Source organism: Rhinopithecus roxellana, chromosome 11, assembly GCF_007565055.1.
Source record: "Rhinopithecus roxellana isolate Shanxi Qingling chromosome 11, ASM756505v1, whole genome shotgun sequence".
Lineage (NCBI taxonomy): Eukaryota > Metazoa > Chordata > Mammalia > Primates > Cercopithecidae > Rhinopithecus > Rhinopithecus roxellana.
In genome coordinates, this window is record NC_044559.1 from 136,441,378 (window position 1) to 136,461,136 (window position 19,759).

The 19,759-nt window shown below is 45.4% G+C and overlaps 1 long non-coding RNA gene across 1 annotated transcript in view; it reads right to left on the reverse strand.

Annotated features, from left to right (window-relative positions):
- Window positions 1–19,759, reverse strand: part of LOC104661962 — a 28,657-nt gene that overhangs the window by 4,743 nt on the left and 4,155 nt on the right. Inside the window, exons 2-3 of the long non-coding RNA XR_747912.1 lie at window positions 8,033–8,208; window positions 1,842–1,941 (exon numbers count right to left, since the gene is read on the reverse strand). This is a non-coding gene — a long non-coding RNA (uncharacterized LOC104661962). The remainder of the gene's footprint in view (window positions 1–1,841; window positions 1,942–8,032; window positions 8,209–19,759) is intronic.

Below are 19,759 nucleotides of genomic sequence, written 5' to 3' on the forward strand. Positions count from 1 at the left end.
TACTGGTGAGGCTGAGGCAGGAAAATCGCTTGAACCTGGGAGGCGGAGGTTGCAGTGAGCCAAGATTGCGCCACTGCAGTCCAGACTGGGCAACAAGAGTGAAACTCTGTTTCAACAACAACAACATACAACAACAACAAACAAACAAACAACCCTGGGAGGCAGGAAGGATGCACCTGAGCTGGACTTTGCAAACCCCTTCTCAAAGATGCTGAAGAGGGCATTGTAAGCTACTCTTGTAGGACTGAGGGAAAGATGACCACCCCAGGCATGCCCAAGCCCCTCACCTCTTGCCTTGAGGTGGAAGCAACTCCTTGAGCTTGTATTGTCCACTTTCAGATACTAATCAGGAATTAATTTGCCACCCAAGGGCTGGCCAGGGGAAGTCTTCATAAAGCAAACAGGCCAGGCCACTGCAGTGATTTAAATGGGGCTCTGAGAGTGTTCTGGGCTCAGGGCACTCAGTTAGTCTGAGCACTGTGTTTGTCATTGCGATCAACGCCACTGTGTCTCCATTTCCCAAATTGTTCTGTTGGTGGGGGGTGGGGTGGAACAGCTGTAGTCCTTGCTCCAGAGGGACCCATCTGCAGCACAGATTAATTTAAAATGAGCCAGCTACTCAGAAGAACATAATTTGTCCTATAAACATTTTCCAGGGTTTATTTCAATATCCAGGGGAAGAATCAAAGCTCTTTAAGATGTAAGAACGGGCTTCTGGGCTGGGCACGGTGGCTCACACTGTAATCCCAGCACTTTGGGAGGATGACGTGGGAGGATCACTTGAAGCCAGTTCAACACCAGCCTGGAAAGCATAGTAAGACCTTGTCTCTGTTAAAATGAAAAAAAAAAAAAAAAAAAAAAAAAAATTGGCCGGGTGCAGTAGCTCACGCCTATAATCCCAGCACTTTGGGAGACTGAGATGGGCGGATCATATGAAGCCAGGGGTTCGAGACCAGCCTGGGCAACATGACAAAACCCCATCTCTATAAAAAATTACAAAATTAGCTGGGCATGGTGGCGCATGCCTGTAATTTCAGCTACTAGGGAGGCTGAGGCACAAGAATCCAGGAGGCAGAGGTTACAGTGAGCCGAGATCATACCATTGCACTCCAGCCTGGGCAACAGAGTGAGAATCTGTCTCAAAAAAAAGAAAAAAAAATTGATGGACAGAAGCTCATTTTTACATGGAAGCATAAAATTCAACCAGAGAGGGCGAAAAAGCCGAACCCCTATTTCCAGCACACATTGATGACTTCACAGCATAACTGTCTAAAAAGCAATTAACCAGGGGGATACAGAACGATCCTCTGGGCTTCCCTTGGTCAGAACACATGAACCTGCAGCACATGAACCTGCAGCAAGACTTAGATGCTGGGTTTGGGGGGCTCCTGCCTTGCCTCATGATGCTTTCCTGCTGTGCTCCTGGTCAGAGTTTTCCCTCCTCTAAGATGGACCCCAACACACCCCTCTGCCAGGGAGAGTAGGTTGAGCAGGCTATGGTACATGTGACCCCTCTGAGAAGCTAAAGAAACACCAGAGCAGCCTGTAATCCCAGCACTTTGGGAGGCCAAGGCAGGCGGATCACCTGAGATCATGAGTTCGAGACCAGCCTGACCAACATGGAGAAACCCCATCTCTGCTAAACATACAAAATTAGCCGGGTGTGGTGGCCCATGCCTGTAATCCCAGCTACTTGGGAGGCTGAGGCAGGAGAATCGCTTGAACCCGGGAGGCAGAGGTTGCGGTGAGCCGAGATCACACCACTGCACTCCAGCCTGGGCGACAGAACAAAAATGTCTCAAAAAAAAAAAAGAAAGAAAGAAAGGAAGACCAGAGCTTACCGATTCTCGCTGGCAGATCTGCCCCATAGTGGGGAGGGCACTTGCTGGCCTCAGGTCCTTTCTTCTGCTTTTCTACTCTCAACAGCTGGGTCTCGAACGCCTGGAGAAAGGCCAAGTTCAAAGAAGGCAGGGTCAGGGGATTGTTGGTCTCATTTTTGTCCTCACCAATCAGGAAGCTAAACACCCTAATACTGAGAACCAAAACATAGTGCAGACACGTTTCTAGATGATTTGTAAACCCAGGTAAAATGTCATAAAGTTTCTCCTTTTGTTTGTTTGAGGCAGAGTATTGCTCTGTTGCCCAGACTAGAGTGCAGTGGCGCCATCATAGCTCACTGCAGCCTCTGTTGCTCAGGCTGGTTTCGAATTCCTGGGCTCAAGCGAACCTCCCACTTCAGCCTCCTAAAGTGCTGGGTTACAGGCCTGAGCTACTGCACCCAGTCAAGGTTTCTGGCAGCCTGTCATTCTAGAAGAAATTCCCTGGAGCCTGGTCTGGAAGTGGTACCTCATCACTGACTACAACCTTCTCTGCTTATGACTACTTCCAAAGAAAAGAGTCATGTTTTGGAGAGGAAATCCAACAGAAGTGGAAATTAGCAAAGATATCTCCAAAAGGCCAAGTCAGAGTCTCACTCTGTTGACCAGGTTGGAGTGCGGTGGTACCATCATAGCACACTGCAGCCTCAAACTCGAACTCCTGGACACAAGCAATCCTCCTGTCTCAGCCTGCTGAGTAGCTGCAATCACAGGCATGCGCCTCCATGCCAGCCTAAGTTTTAATTTTTTTTTGTAGCGACAGGGTCTTGCTATGTTGCCCAAGCTGGTCTTGAACCCCTGGTTTCAAGTGATTCCCCTGCCTCAGCCTCCCAAAGTGCTGGGATTACAGGTGTAAGCCACTGCATTCAGTCTACTTGACTTTTAAAACTTTTTAAGGCTATTCTTTATAACGTACACATTATTTACATGTGATTTTTTTTAAATGAGCTATAACTCACATACCAAAAGGTTCACCCTTTAAATGTATAATTCAGTGGTTTTCTGTATATTCACAAGGTTGTGCAACCATTGTCACTAATTCCAGAAAATTTTCATCACCCTATAAGGAAACCCATACCCGGCCGGGCGCAGTGGCTCAAGCCTGTAATCCCAGCACTTTGGGAGGCCGAGACGGGCGGATCACGAGGTCAGGAGATCGAGACCATCCCGGCTAACACGGTGAAACCCCGTCTCCACTAAAAAATAACAAAAATTAGCCAGGCGAGGTAGCGGGCGCCTGTAGTCCCAGCTACTCGGGAGACTGAGGCAGGAGAATGGCGTAAACCCGGGAGGCAGAGCTTGCAGTGAGCTGAGATCCGGCCACTGCACTCCAGCCTGGGTGACAGAGCGAGACTCCGTCTCAAAAAAAAAAAAGGAAACCCATACCCATCACCAGCCATTCTCATTCGATCCTTCCCCCAGCCCCTGGCAACCACTAATCTACTTTCTGTGTCTGTAAATTTGCCTTCTAGCCATTTCACATAAGTGGACTCATAAAGATATATAATCTCAAAATAATTAAAAATACATGTACTGAGGAATGTGTGATATGGTTAGGCTTTGTGTCCCCACCCAAATCTCATTTTGAATTATAATCCCCATAATCCCCCTAATCCCCACATGTCAAGGGAGAGACCAGGTGGAAGTAATTGGATCATGGGGGCGGTTTCCCCCATGCTGTTCTTGTGATAGTGAGCAGGTTCTCACGAGATCTGATGGTTTTATAAGTGGCTCCCCCCGCCTTCACCCTGCACTTCTCCTTCCTGCAGCCTCATGAAGAAGGTCCCTTGCTTCCCCTTTGCCTTCCTGCCATGATTATAAGTTTCCTGAGGCCTCTCTAGCCATGCTGAACTGTAAGTCAATTAAACCTCTTTCCTTTTTAAATTACCCAGTCTCGGGCATTTCTTTTTCTTTTTTTCACCTCAAATACTTGTATGATATTATTATGACATAATTGAGGGGCATTTCTTTATAGCAGTGTGAAAACAGACTAATACAATGTGTCTACAAAAACATTTTACTGATGGAGTGCATAACCAAAATGGTCTGGAGAGCCCTGGCTGAAAGTGTAAAGCCTTCTAGGATTTGTCCCTGGCTTCTCCATGAGCTTCCTCTACAGAGGCACTGATGGTCCCCCTAGTTCAAAGCAAAGCATGAGGCTAGGCGCCTCAGGAGGTGGCCCATGCCTGTAATTCCAGCACGTTGGGAGGCCAAGGCGGGTGGATCACCTGAGTTCAGGAGTTCGAGACCAGCCTGACCAACAAGGTGAAACCCCTTCTCTACCAAATACAAAAAATTAGCCGAGTATGTTAGCACATGCCTGTAATCCCAGCTACTTGGGAGGCTGAGCCAGGCGAATCCCTTGAACCTGGGAGGCGGAGGTTGCAGTGAGCTGAGATTGCGCCCTTGGGCTCCAGCCAGGACAAGGGCGAAACTCCATCTCAAAAAAAAAAAAAAGTAAAGCATGATCTAAAAATAAAATATATGCCTTGCAATTATTTGTTTGCTTGTTTTAGAGAGAGCCCGACTCTGCCACCCGGGCTGGAGTGCAGTAGTGCCGTCACACTAACTGCAGCCTCCACCTTCAGAGCTCAAGTGATCCTCCTACCTCAAGCTCTGCAGCTGGGACTACAGGCTCCAACTACCACAGCTGGCTAACTTTTTAATTTTTTGTCGAGACGGGGTTTCACTATGTTACCCAGGCTGGTCTTGAACCCCTGGACTCAAGCGATTCTCGTACCTCAGCCTCCCGAAGTGCTGGGATTACAGGAGTCAGCCGCCGCACTCGGCCATAATTTATGATTTAACTTTGTTTTTATAAAAAGATGTTCTCCTTATTATGCTAGATGGGCTTAACGAATTTTGACAAATTCCATACACATTTTTGCCTTGCTTTCTGATCCCCAGGCAACTTCCCGAGTCTAGTTAAAACACTGCTTTGAATTACCAAAGCACTTACAGAGAATGCATGTTACCTCTTTCCCATTGGTATTTATTTCTTAAAAGCTCCCTGGGTCTGTAACATGACAGAGAATATTATGCTATCACCCCCTTTCTTCCCAGGCTTACAATGTTGTTACCCAGGAGACGGAGTAGGAGGAGGGGAAGGAACCCTTGGGACTGGCCCAGGGCATTCACTTTGAAGGTCATTCAAAGCAGAGTTGCTTTTTGTCCAGAGAGTGTTTGGTCCAGAGGTCATGTAGAAACTGGTGTTTCCACCAGCCCACCATGCAGTCTGGTTTATAGCTAGTGGTTCCATTCTCCATGTACTCTCCACCCCGGAAGCAACTGGCCCTCTCTCTTGTACTGGCACAGGTCTCTGTAGAACTGTGCCCCCCTCTCCCTCGTCAAGATCTAGAGCATCTGTGTAAGCCAAGTATTGCCCTTCCCCCAAACTGGCACAGGCATCATCATAACACAGCTTCAAATTCGATATGCTTCGTTTGTTGTGTCGTTTACTTGAGTTTAAGGATCCTGATATCTTTACATTTTAATAACAGAAAAATCCACAATTCATTTGAATTTTGCTAATAGCTGGATTCCTTCCTGTTTTTTGTTTGTTTTGTTGCTGCTGTTGTTTTGAGACGAGTCTCGCTGTCACCCAGGCTGGAGTGCAGTGGCGCAATCTCAGCTCACTGCAAGCTCCACCTCTCTGGTTCACACCATTCTTCTGCCTCAACCTCCGGAGTAGCTGGGACTACAGGTGTCCGCTACCTCGCCCGGCTAATTTTTTGTATTTTTAGTAGAGGCGGGGTTTCACCGTGTTAGCCAGGATGGTCTCAATCTCCTGACCTTGTGACCCACCCGCCTCGGCCTCCCAAAGTGCTGGGATTACAGGCGTGAGCCACCGCGCCCTGCTTGTTTGTTTGATTTTTAAGGACTAGGATCTCACGGCTGGGTGTGGTGGCACATCCCTGTAATCCCAGCATTTGGGTAGGCCGAGGTGGGCGGATCACCTGAGGTCAAGAGTTTGAGATCAGCATGGCCAACATGGTGAAACCCTGTCTCTACTAAAAATACAAAAAAATTAACTGGGCGTGGTAGCCGGCGCCTGTAGTCCCAGCTACTCTGGAGGCTGAGGCAGGAGAATGGCCTGAGCCCGGGAGGCGGAGCTTGCAGTGAGCCAAGATCGTGCCACTGCACTCCAGCCTGGGCGACAGAGCGAGACTCTGTTACAAAAAAAAAAAAAAAGAAAAACTAAAAAAATTACTGAGCGTGGCAGTGAGTGCCTGTAATCCCAGCTACTCTGGAGGCTGAGAGAGGAGAATCACTTGAACCCTGGGGACAGAGGTTGCAGTAAGCGGAGATTGTGCCACTGCACTCTAGCCTGGGCGACAGAGCAAGATTCCCTCTCAGAAAAGGGGAAATAGGATCTCACTATGTTGCCCAGGCTCGAACTGCTGGGCTCCAGTGATCTCCCTCCCTCAGCTTCCCGAAGTGCTGGGATTACAGAGTGAGCCACTCCACTTGGCTTAGCAGCTGAATTCCTTGTTCCTTTCCAGTAATGCTTTTTTTTTTTTTTTAACATAGCTTTAGCCTTGCTTTCAGAGAGAATGTACCCACTGTTCAATTGACTTCCACTTTGCCCTTAAGCAACTCTCTTGGAGGTCATTAAATTCAATAAATGCAAATTTATTGAATACTTCCTGTTTGTGAGGCACTGCTATAAATATAATACCTCACAGACATTAGGTCACAAGAACTCCTCATGAGTTCTATTTTCCCAGTTTTACACATGAGGAAACTGAGGCTCACAGCAGTAAAGTAGTTTCCCAAGGTCATATGGCTGTAAGTTAACCAAACTGAGATTTGAAATCAGGCTCCTCCATTCTTAACCACTCTCCCTCAACCACAGAGCATCAGTCCCAAACCCTGAGGATAGTAGAGGACAGATGGGTACTCAGGGAAGAGAGGCATTTTACAAGTTTCAAACTGTGAGAAATATCAGCACAGCATTTCCCTTAAAAAAAAAAAAAACATAGATGGCATTTTACAAGTTTCAAACTGTGAGAAATATCAGCACAGCATTTCCCTTAAAAAAAAAAAAAAAATAGATGGCGTTATCTCAGTCACCTCAAACAAAAAGACTTAACTATAGTGAGCTCTGGCCCAGTTACAAATTACTGTGTATTCCTGGGAAAGTGTTTGCCTCTCTCTGGGCCTCATCTGTAAAATAAGTGGGCTTAAAACCCAGGATCTACCTTTTAAGATCCTAAGACTTGGATAAGTTTTTATTTTCTTTTTCTTTTCTTTTCTTTTTTTTTTTTTCTTTTGAGACGGAGTCTCACTCTGTCGCCCAAGCTGGAGTGCAGTGGCCAGATCTCAGCTCACTGCAAGCTCCGCCTCCCGGGTTCACGCCATTCTCCTGCCTCAGCCTCCCAAGTAGCTGGGACTACAGGCGCCCACCACCTCGCCCGGCTAGTTTTTTGTATTTTTTAGTGGAGACGGGGTTTCACCGTAGTTAGCCAGGATGGTCTCGATCTCCTGACCTTGTGATCCGCCCGCCTCAGCCTCCCAAAGTGCTGGGATTACAGGCTTGAGCCACCGCGCCCGGCCTTTCTTTTTCTTTTCTTTTCCTTCTTTCCTTCCTTCCTTCCTTCCTTCCCTCTCCTTTCTTTCTTTCTTCCTTTCTTTCCTTCCTTCCTTCCTGCCTTTCTTTCTTTCTTTCTTTCTTTCTTTCTTTCTTTCTTTCTTTCTTTCTTTCTTTCTTTCTTTCTTTCTTTCTTTCTTTCTTTCTTTCTTTTAACAGAGTCTCACTCTGTCACCCAGGCTGTAGTGCAGTGCAGGGGTGCAAACTTGGCTCATTGCAACCTCTTGTTGCAACCTCTGCCTCCTGTGTTCAAGCGATTCTCATCATGAGTAGCTGGGACGACAGGTGCCCACAACTACACCTGGCTAATGTATTTTTAGTAGAGACGGGATTTCATCATGTTGGCCAGGCTAGTCTCAAACTCCTGACCTCAGGTGATCCACCCGCCTTGACGTCCCAAAGTGCTGGGATTACAGGCGTGAGCCACCGCACCCAGCCCATTCATTTTGTTTTACGCAGGACAGGAAACTACTTAATGCGAAAAGCCAGAGACAGAGTCTCATGCAGGAGTGAGGCTGTTACAGCCCAGGCTACTCCCCACTTGCCTTGGGATGATTTGAGACACCTTTGTTTGCTCTTCATTTGGGCTCACTCTCATTTTTCCAAAAGGACAACATATACTGTCCTTGCAACCCAACTGTGGATTCTTGGCACAAAGCAGGTGTGGATGGGTGTTTGGGCTCTTTTCCTCCTCAGGAACAATGCTTTGGGGAACAGTTCTTTAGTTGGTTAGTTGAAGTCCTGAAAACAGAAGAGACAAAAGATGCATTTGTCGTAAAATCAAGAGTCACCAAAGGCTTGCAAGGGGTAGAGCCTGCGTGAGAGCCCTGGGGAAGGAAGACATCCTTGGATGTTACTGCAGGACTTGTAGGCAGGGGATGGGGCACTTGGATGCCCCTGACATTCAGACAGTGCTCCATGGTTATGAAGTTCTTTATCCCATTGAGACCTCAGAAACCTTGGGTGTGGGGACAGGAATGGTGACAATGGTGAGGAGGACGATGACATTGAAGATGGTGATGACAATGGCCACTTGTGTGCATTGAGCCAGGGATTGTGCTAAGGACTTCACGTGCTGATTCCTGGAAGCGTCCCAACGTTAGGAGTAGAAACTCTTTGCAGGAGGGAAGCGGAAGCTTAGAGGAGTTAATTCAGGCACTCATGAAAATGCAACAGTGGCACAGCTGGGGGTTGTACTTAGGTCTCTTCAGCCCTGGAGCCTTAATTCTTTGTTTTATGGGTGCTCTAGCTGAGGCTTAGAGCGGGTAAGTAGCTCAGAACTAAAAAAAACAACTCAGGTTTTAAAATGTGTGGAGAGATGAAATGCCCACTCTGTGGCCAAAATAGAGCGGGCAAACCTCTGGTTCGCACTAGAGAGAGCTGGGCTAGACTTGGCAGCCAAAGTTCTAATGGATGTTCCAGGTCACCTTTTTCCTTCCTCCTCCCTTCCCTTCCTTTATTCTTTGGGGACAAAATCTTCTGTTGTTTCACTCTCTTTTATTGTGCACAATCCTAAGGGTGACTCACCACCATTCTCCACCCAAACCCTTCCTTTTTCCTACTATTCTAGTATCCTGTCTTCATGGAGCTTACAGTCTCTGGAGGAAACAGAGATTAAGAAATCACACAAATCTCAGTTGCAAATTGTGAATCATGATAGCCATCAAGAAGGAGAAGTATAGGAAGCCACAACATCTAATCCTGGAGTTCATGGACTGCTTCCTATAGAAAGTGATATTGAATCTGGAACACATTGGTCTAAGTCAGAGTTTTCTTTGGAGGCCCCTGAGGCAGGGATCAGGTAAGCCATGAAAAAAGTGGAAGATGAGGAAGAGAAAGAGGAGGAAGAGGACAGCACACCCTGGTACTTATTAATTTGTCCCCTCTGCATTTGGGATTTTACTGAGAGTGGGCTGACTTGATCCCCGTCCTCTAGGGTGGTGGTTCTCAAAGTGTGGTCCCTGCACCAGTAACAATAGCATTAGGTGGGAACCTGTTAGAAATGCACATTCTTGGGCTCTTCCCCAGACCTACTGAATGGAAAACTTTGGGGTGGAACCAAGAATCTGTGTTTTAACAAGCCCTCCGGTGATTCTGTGACCTGCTGACGTTTGAGAGCCCTGTTCTAGATGCCTACAGTCATGTGGATTCACTCATTAAAAGTATAGAAGATCCCAGTTCTCTCTCACTCTCTCATGTTCTCCACATGGAAGAGGAAGTCATAAATGATATTTTGAGAGGTCTGATAGGGGTCTGCAGTTATAGAGAGAAATAGGACAGGTTGTTTGATAAAGTAGAGAGTAGGAGACAAAAATGCAAATATTTTAGCAATTCAGAGATTAGTGGCACAGGGGATGAAACTTCAGGAGGTAAAAGCATATTATTTGAAAACTGGAAAGAACCTAGCACATCATATTCCACTCCCATCCTCACTGTCTTAGTCCGTTCAGGCTGCTACAGCAAATTACCATAGGCTAGGTAACTTACAAATAATGGAAATGTATATTTCACAGTTCTGGAGGCTGGGAAATCCAAGATTAAGTCACCAGCAGATTTGGTGCCTACCTGGTGAGGGCTCATTTCTCAAAGACAGGCTTCTTACTCAGTCCTCACTGGTAGAAGGGACTGACAAGCTCTCTAGGGTCTCCTTTATAAGGGGATGAATCACATTCATGAGGGCTCCACCCTCATGACCTAATAACCTCCAAAGACCCCACCTTCTAATATTATCACATCGGAGATTAGGTTTCAATTTATGAATTTGGAGGGCCATAAACATCCAGACCATAGCACACACCCAAGACAAGATCCAGACAGGTGCTACCTCACTCTTTAAAAAATCTTTTCCAGGCTGGGCGCGGTGGCTCACACCTGTAATCCCAGCACTTTGGGAGGCTGAGGTGGGCAGATCACAAGGTCAGGAGATGGAGACCACCCTGGCTAACACGGTGAAACCCCGTCTCTACTACAAATACAAAAAAATTAATTAGCTGGGCATCCTGTAGTCCCAGCTACTAGGGAGGCTAAGGCAGGAGAATGGTGTGAACTGGGAGGCAGAGCTTGCAGTGAGCCGAGATCTCTCCAGCCTGGGTGACAGTGCGAGATGCTGTCTCAAAAAAAATCTTTTCCATCATTGGCTGGTTAAATCTGAGATGCAATCTACCTCCGTCTGACCTGCTTCCCTTGGCCTTAGTTCTCTAGATTCTTGCAGGTAAATCCTTTCATCCTTCCTTGTGTCTGCCCAAGGATGACAATATGGGTGGTTCTTAGTGAAGACACAATTGCTGATCAATCAAAGTATAAAATAAGCTCCTGGACTTACAAATGCTTTTATTAAAGCAAGAGTGAAGGTGAAAGAAACTTCAAGCACATATGCTCTCCAGCTGAGCTGCTGACATGAGAATGGCTTTGTAGATTGGGCCACATTCTGGAGAATGTTAAGTAAATTTTGCAAGGTCCTGATTCCTAACTCTGACCTAGGCCTCCAATGTCCTAGGTCACAGACACCTCTCACATGTGATTTCCTTAAGTCCTGCATTTATGACTTGGTTGATGAGGAATAAATTTTTGGACCACATATTTAAACTATCATTGTGTGTTATGGGTACTAAATACTTGACAGCCCAAGATCTACTTAGTTTCTGGAGAAATATGTTTCTTGGGTCATTCTGAGGTTCTCCATCACACATTCGACTTACATATGTTCATTCATACATTCATTTAACCATTCTGCACATCCTACAAACCCCATGAAAACCCAGTTCAGCCTCCTTGGTCTACCTGCAATTGGGCACTACTCAATTTCTTCTCCAAATCAAGACACCAAAGTTAACCATGGACAAGTTCTACTTCAAAGAATATGCTAACAAAAGACTGAATTCAGAGCAAGCAAATGTGACAGAGTAGAAAAGAGCAGCTTCAATTCTCTTTTGAACCATATTTGCATGTTGTCCCAACACCCTTCACCACATGAGAAAGAGGGTAGAGAGAGGACTAGCCCATTTTAGAAAGAGCCAGACTAAAGCCCAGGAAGAAATACAACAAAGAGACCTGCCTCTCAGCCTGGGCCTCCCACCACCAATCAGTGCCTCCTAGGCCTGTGAAGGCTCTTAGGGACACCATCATAAGGAGATGACATCAGCCCATGAGTGATAATATAACTTCAACCAAAACAAAACTTCAAAAGAACTTACTATGAAATGGGCCTCTGACATTTCTTGCATAAAGATGGTCTTTGAAGGGTCACACTGCAATGAAAACTCCCTCCTCTGAGGCTAGGATCACAGCTTCTCTACACTCTTGATGACGCCGGACAAAAATGTGACCACATGCTCTTCAACTGGCTTCCCGCCAAACACCGGAGAGCGAGCTCATGGGCCCACCACTGCGCAATAACTCAAGCCAAATCTCTGTTTTATTTTTACCAATAAGGGGAAAAAAAACTTCATCTTACCACAACAGTCCATTGAATTCAAGCCTTTTCATAGAGGAAGCAAAAGACTTCCTAATCTCTAGCAAAAAATGCCAGCTATGTGCTCCCACAGGGTTCCAGTTGCTGGAGGCCGCAGGGCACCAGGACTATCGCAGTAACTTCCCAGCTGATCTACAATTCAATTCTCTTTTGTGCAAAACTCCAGACGCTGTCCAACAGTTTGGATCCAAGCTTCAATCCCGGGACGTTCCAGCCTTGTCGTCAGCCCCAGTGCATTTCCTGACCTGGAAAGCAGACTCAGAAATCAGGACTAGAATCTGGGGCCCAGAGCCTGACCACGTAGCTTTAGCTGCCTTTGAGAGGAGAGATGGATTTCCAATTTGATCCATAGTACTTTCCATGTGCCAGCCACCGGAGGAAAAGAGGATGGGTGAGTGTGCAGTGTGTGGAGTAGAACTACAAAGCCCTCGAAAAGGTTCATAGACAAAATACAGATTAAACATACATATTCTCAAGGAAAGCCAGCCAGGCAGCCATAGTATGAGCAGTGAGTGCTTTACAGCAAGTGCTTCAGATGTCAGAGGAAATAGCAGGGAGGTTCCAAGAAGATGGATTGGAATAGGAACATTGGCTAACCTGTCAGTTTTCCTAGGAAATGTCAGTCTCATTTCCTCTGCCCTCTCAGTCCTAACCCTACCATCAGATTTATTTTTGTGCCCACTTTGCCCCTTATCCCTCCACAGTTCACTATACAACAAATCTTTTTTTTTTTTTTTTGAGACGGAGTCTTGCTCTGCCGCCCAGGCTGGAGTGCAGTGGCCGGCTCTCAGCTCACTGCAAGCTCCGCCTCCCGGGTTCACGCCATTCTCCTGTCTCAGCCTCCCGAGTAGCTGGGACTACAGGCGCCCGCCTTGTCGCCCGGCTAGTTTTTTGTATTTTTTAGTAGAGACGGGGTTTCACCGTATTAGCCAGGTGGTCTCGATCTCCTGACCTCGTGATCCGCCCGTCTCGGCCTCCCAAAGTGCTGGGATTACAGGCTTGAGCCACCGCGCCCGGCCTTTTTTTTTTTTTTGAGATGGAGTCTCCCTGTTGTTGCCCAGGCTGGAGTGCAGTGGCACTGCAACCTGTGCCTCCCGGGTTCAAGCAATTCTCCTGCCTCAGCCTCCTAAGTAGCTGGGATTACTAAGTAGCTAGGATGGTGTTGCCCACCACCATGCCCAGCTGATTTTTGTATTTTTAGTAGAGACAGGGTTTCGTCATGTTGGCCAGGCTGGTCTCGAACTCCTGACCTCAGGTAATCCGCCCGTGTCAGCTTCCCAAAGTGCTGGGATTACAAGTGTGAGCCCTGTGCCTGGCCTAAAACAAACACTTTTATCAGCACTCAGTTGTGTGGTAAATAGTATTTTATTCAGGCTTATAAGGAGCTATAAAAATACAAAAGATGGGGAGTGGGAAAGCCTTTTTGCAATATATAATAATAAATGAAATAAAAACTAGATAAACTTTCTAAAGTATAATCCTATTTATTTATTTAGACACAGGGTCTTACTCTGTCACCCAGGCTGGAGTACAGCAGCATGATCATGACTCACTGCAGCCTCGATCTCCCAAGGCTCAGGTGATCCTCCTGCCTCAGCCTCCTGAGTAGCTGGGACAACAGGTAAGCACCACCATGCCTGGCTAATTTTTGTATTTTTAGTAGAGGCAAGGTTTCAACATGTTACCCAGGCTGGTCTTCAGCTCCTGGCCTCAAGCAATCCTCCTGCCTCAGCCTCCCAAAGTGCCAAGATTATAGGCATGAGACACTGCACCCAGCCAAAAAGAAAATTTTAAATGCTTTCAGAGACACAAAACAGATTACTCAAAAAGGAACAAGAACCAAATTGCCATTAGACTTGCAACAATGATGCAAGAAAAGAATAAGGTAATAGATTTAAAGAACAGAAGAAAGGGATCTTTGAATCTAGAATTTTATATCCAGCCAAATTAGCATTCAAATATGATGGCATAATAAAAATATTTTCAGTCATTTAAACCCTCAGCTTGCCGCATAATATCTCTCCGTCAAAACACTTAGAGGAAGCCAAATAAGTGAAGGTTTCTGAATAATAACAGAACTAAAATTCTAGACCATTTCAGTATGATGGGCTATAGGGGTAGGAGAAACAAAAATACATAAAAGCATGCTGAAATACGTGTCTTCTTTGGGAGAAGATATATCTAACAATCCTTCGCTTCCATCCTATATATATGTAGGATATATGTAGATATATACAATATCCCATTATATGTAATTATAGATAAACATAATAGCTATAATTACAAATAATTATTATTAATTAAATGATTGAATGATTTGATGTTTAATTATGCTAATTAATAAATAATTTTAATCATTTAAAATCAATATCTTAAAATTAAGATATTAATTTTTTTTTTTTTTTTGAGGTGGAGTGTCGCTCTGTCACCCAGGCTGAAGTGCAGTGGCCGGATCTCGGCTCACTGCAAGCTCTGCCTCCCGGGTTCACGCTATTCTCCTGCCTCAGCCTCCCTCCCTCAGCTGGGACTACGGGCGCCCGCCGCCACGCCTGGCTAGTTTTTTGTATTTTTTAGTAGAGACAGGGTTTCACCATGTTAGCCACAATGGTCTTGATCTCCTGACCTCGTGGTCCACCCGTCTTGGCCTCCCAAAGTGCTTGGATTACAGGGGTGAGCCACCACGCCCGGCCGATATTAATTTTTTTTAAAGACAGAGTCTTACCATGTCGCCCAGGTTGGAAGGCAGTGGCATGATCTCAGTTCACTGCAACCTCCACCTCCTGGGTTGGAGCAATTCTCATGGCTCAGCCTCCTGAGTAGCTGGGATTACAGGCGTGCACTCCCACACCTGGCTAATTTTTGTATTTTTAGTAGAGACAGGATTTCATCGTGTTAACCAGGCTGGTCTCAAACTCACAACCTCAGGTGATCCAACCACCTTGGCCTCCCAAAGTGCTGGGATTACAGGCATGAACCACTGTGCCTGGCCGGATGTTAAAATTCTAATAAATTAACCACTAAATATTAAAGCAAGAATTGTTAGACCTACGGAAATATTCTGACAAATCCACATTATAAGAATAAATTTAAATGTCTTTTTCTCTGCCATTAGGTCAAGCAAGTAAACAAATGAAATCAACAAAGTTATAAAAGATTTGAACAAAACAAGTTTAATCTAATAAATATATAGAATTATTTATTTAATACAGTATATATATACATATATTTTTTTCTTTTTCTTTTTCTTTTTCTTTTTGAGGAGTTTCACTCTTGTTGCCCAGGCTGGAGTGCAATGATGCAATCTTGGCTCACTGCAACCTCTGCCTCCTGGGTTCAAGCAATTCTCCTGCCTCAGCTTCCTGAGTAGCTGGGGTTACAGGTGCCCAGCACCACGCCCAGCTAATTTTTTAATATTTTTAGTAGAGACAGGATTTCACTATGTTGGCCAGGCTGGTCTCAACTCCTGACCTCAGGCGATCCACCTGCCTCAGCCTCCCAAAGTGCTGGGATTACAGGCATGAGCCACTGTGCCCAGCTAATACAGAATGAAAAGCACTCAAATTTCAAAGTAAATATATTTCTAAAGCAAGTCGTAATAAATTTGTAAATAATTAAGATAATTTAGACCAGGGATTGACAAACTGAATTGCAGGACAAATCCAGCCTGCCATTTACTTTTGAAAATAAAGTTTTTTTTTTTTTTTTTTTTTTTTTTTTTTGAGACGGAGTCTCGCTCTGTCGCCCAGGCTGGAGTGCAGTGGCCGGATCTCAGCTCACTGCAAGCTCCGCCTCCTGGGTTCACGCCATTCTCCTGCCTCAGCCTCCTGAGTAGCTGGGACTACAGGCGCCCGCCAGGTCGCCCGGCTAGATTTTTGTATTTTTAGTAGAGACGGGGTTTCACCATGTTAGCCAGGATGGTCTTGATCTCCTGACCTCGTGATCCGCCCGTCTCGGCCTCCCAAAGTGCTGGGATTACAGGCTTGAGCCACCGCGCCCGGCCGAAAATAAAGTTTTGTTAGAACCAAGCCATACCCGTTCATTTACATGTTGTCTTTTTTTTTTTTTTTTTTTTTTTTGAGACGGAGTCTCGCTCTGTCGCCCAGGCTGGAGTGCAGTGGCCGGATCTCAGCTCACTGCAAGCTCCGCCTCCCGGGTTTTACGCCATTCTCCTGCCTCAGCCTCCCGAGTAGCTGGGTCTACAGGCGCCCGCCATCTCGCCCGGCTAGTTTTTTTTTGTATTTTTTAGTAGAGACGGGGTTTCACCGTGTTAGCCAGGATGGTCTCGATCTCCTGACCTCGTGATCCGCCCGTCTCGGCCTCCCAAAGTGCTGGGATTACAGGCTTGAGCCACCGCGCCCGGCCTACATGTTGTCTATGGCTCATTTTTTGTTATAACAGCACAGATCATATGGCCCACAGAGCCTACAATAGTGACTGCCTGGCCCTTTACAGAAATAATTAGTCAATCCCTGATATAGGCCATAGATCAACACACAATTAAGTTAAAATTAACAAAGTGATCAAAGTTAAAACAATATACTTGGAAATTATAAATGTATAAACTTAAGCTTTTTTTTTTCCTTTTAAAATTTTTATTTATTTATTTATTTTAAATCTAGTAGAGACGGGGTCTTGCCGTGTTGCCCTGGCTGGTCTCAAATTCCTGGCCTCAAGCTATCCTCCTGCCTCGGCCTCCCAACATGCTGGGATTACAGGCGTGAGCCACTGCGTCCGGCCTTAAAAGTTTTTGTTTTTTTTTTTAAACAACTCATGAGTAAAATAAGACATTTTAATGGGAATTTAAAATATTTAGAATTGGTGGTTAGGATGTAGGATGTAAGAGGGGAACAGTAGACCATTGTGTCCACTATGGCAATTAGAAAAAATATATATGGATAAACTAAAAAACATATATATTTCTTTTTAGAGACACTGGAAGGCTGGAAATCTAATGGAACTAAATTCCAGAGCAGAAGGGACCCTTGCAAAGTGAGTGGAGATTCGTGACTGCTTTCCTCTATGAGGGCATTTGTTGAGTCTTGGCATGGGCTTGGGGAGATTAGACTTGCCAGAATAGAGGCAAGCTTACTCAGAGAGAATGAGAAAGCAGCCAGCTTTTCTGGTCATGTGAGCTGGCTAGACAGAGTAGAATCTGGAGAAGCTTCAAATACATAGCTGGTTTTCCTCACCTGCCAGTTCTCCCTACAGGATTTTTGCTAAGTTCTGGGCAGTAGAGAAGGCTAGATTAAAATTCAGAGAAAGATATCCTATAATATTGTTGTATTTGAGAAAGAGAAGGCTGCTTGAAAAAAAGGCCTGTAATAAACACAAGACAGGCATGACTCTAAGATATTTGAAACTATTTTTTTTTTTTGAGACAGAGTTTTGCTGTCGCCCAGGCTGGAGTGCAGTGGTGCCATCTCAGCTCACAGCAACCTCTGCCTCCTGAGTTCAAGCAATTCTCCTGCCTAAGCCTCCCAAGTAGCTGGGATTACAGGTGTGTGCCACCATGCCCAGGTACTTTTTGTATTTTTAGTAGAGATGGGGTTTCACCATGTTGGCCAGGCTGGTCTCAAACTCCTGACCTCAGGTGATCTGCCTGCTTTGACCTCCCAAAGTGCTGGGATTACAAACGTGAGCCACTGCACCTGGCCAAAACCATTTTTTACATTAAAATTTGAAAAACTAAAAAAATACAGGCCGGGCGTGGTGTCTCAAGCCTGTAATCCCAGCACTTTGGGAGGCCGAGACGGGTGGATCACGAGGTCAGGAGATCGAGACCATCCTGGCTAACACGGTGAAACCCCGTCTCTACTAAAAAATACTAAAAAACTAGCCGGGCAAGGTGGCGGGCGCCTGTAGTCCCAGCTACTCTAGAGGCTGAGGCAGGAGAATGGCGTAAACCCGGGAGGCGGAGCTTGCAGTGAGCTGAGATCCGGCCACTGCACTCCAGCCTGGGCGACAGAGCGAGACTCCGTCTCAAAAAAAAAAAAAAAAAAAAAAAAATACAGATGAGGTCTCACTATGTTGCCCAGGCTGGTCTTGAACTCCTGAGCTCAAGTGATAATCCTGCCTCAGCCTACCAAAGTACTAGGATGACAGGTATGAGCCACCATGCTCAGCTGATATTTGAAACAAAAAGTGAACTGATCCAGCTCAATATCAGACTGGACTCCGTCTCAAAAAAATATATATATATATACACACACACATATATATATAATATATCCAAACAAGTAGAAAAATGTGACCTGTAAGCAAGAGAAAAAATAGACAACAGAAACAGTCCTACAGGTAACCCAGATGTTGGAATTAGCATACAAGGACTTTAAGATGCTTTTTTGTAATTATGTTAAAGAAAAATAAAAGTTAGACAAAATGGATGAAAAGATAAAGAATATCAATAGAGAAATTAAATCTCTAAAAAAGAACATGGGGCCAGGCACGGTGGCTCACACCTGTAATCCCGGCACTTTGGGAGGCTGAGGTGGGTGGATCATGAGGTCAGGAGATCGAGACCATCCTGGCTGACACGGTGAAACCCCATCTCTACTAAAAATACAAAAAAATTAGCCGGGCTTGGTGGCTGGCGCCTGTAGTCCCAGCTACTCAGGAGGCTGAGGCAGGAGAATGGCGTGAACCCAGGAGGCGGAGCTTGCAGTGAGCCGAGATTGCGACACTGCACTGCACTCCAGCCTGGGCAACAGAGTGAGACTCCGTCTCAAAAAAAAAAAAAAAAAAAAGAACATGGTTATTCTACAATTGAAAAATATGATGTGTTAAATTAAGAATTCATTGGCTAGGCTTAAGAGCAGGTTGGCCACGGCAGAAAAAATATCTATCACTGAACTTGAAGACTAGTTATTAGAGATTATGCAAACAGTCTGGGCACAGTGGCTCATTTTTGTAATCCCAGCACTTTGGGAGGCCAAGGCAGGGGGATCACCTGAGGTCAGGAGTTCGAGACCAGCCTGGCCAACATGGTGAAACCCTATCTCTACTAAAAATACAAAAGTTAGGCTGGACGCGGTGTCTCACACCTGTAATCCAAGCACTTTGGGAGGCCCAGGTGGGTGGATCATGAGGTCAGGAAATCGAGACCATCCTGGCTGACATGGTGAAACCCTGTCTCTACTAAAAATACAAAAATATTAGCCAGGCCTGCTGGCGGGTGCCTGTAGTCCCAGCTACTCAGGAGTCTGAGGCAGGAGAATGGTGTGAACCCCAGATGTGGAGCTTGCAGTGAGCCAAGATCACACCACTGCACTCCAGCCTGTGTTGCAGAGTGAGACTCCATCTCAAAACAAATAAATAAATAAATAAAAATAAAAATACAGAAGTTAGCTGAGCATGGTGGCGGGCACCTATAACCCAGCTACTTGGGAGGCTGAGGCAGGAGAATTGCTTGAACCCAAGAGGCAGAGATTTCAGTGAGTTGAGATTGCACCAATGCACTCCAGCCTGGCTGACAGAGTGAGACTCCATCTCAAAAAAAAAAAAAAAGTAAAAAAGAAAGAAAACAAATTATGCAAACTGAAGCACAGAGAAAAAAATATAGCAAAAAAACTGGAACAGAACTTGAGAGAGATGTAAGACAGGATAAAATGCTCTAATGTTTGCACATTGGAATTTCAGAAGGAAAGAGGAGAAATAATGAGTCGTAAAATAAGAATTTTCAAAAAAAACAGTGAAAGATATTAACCCACAGATTCAAGAAGATCTTAGCAAAGCCCAAGCAGGATAAATTAAAAAAAAAAAAAAAAAAAAAGACACACACACACTAAAACAAAAACACATCCAAGCACATTATAGTTAAACAAC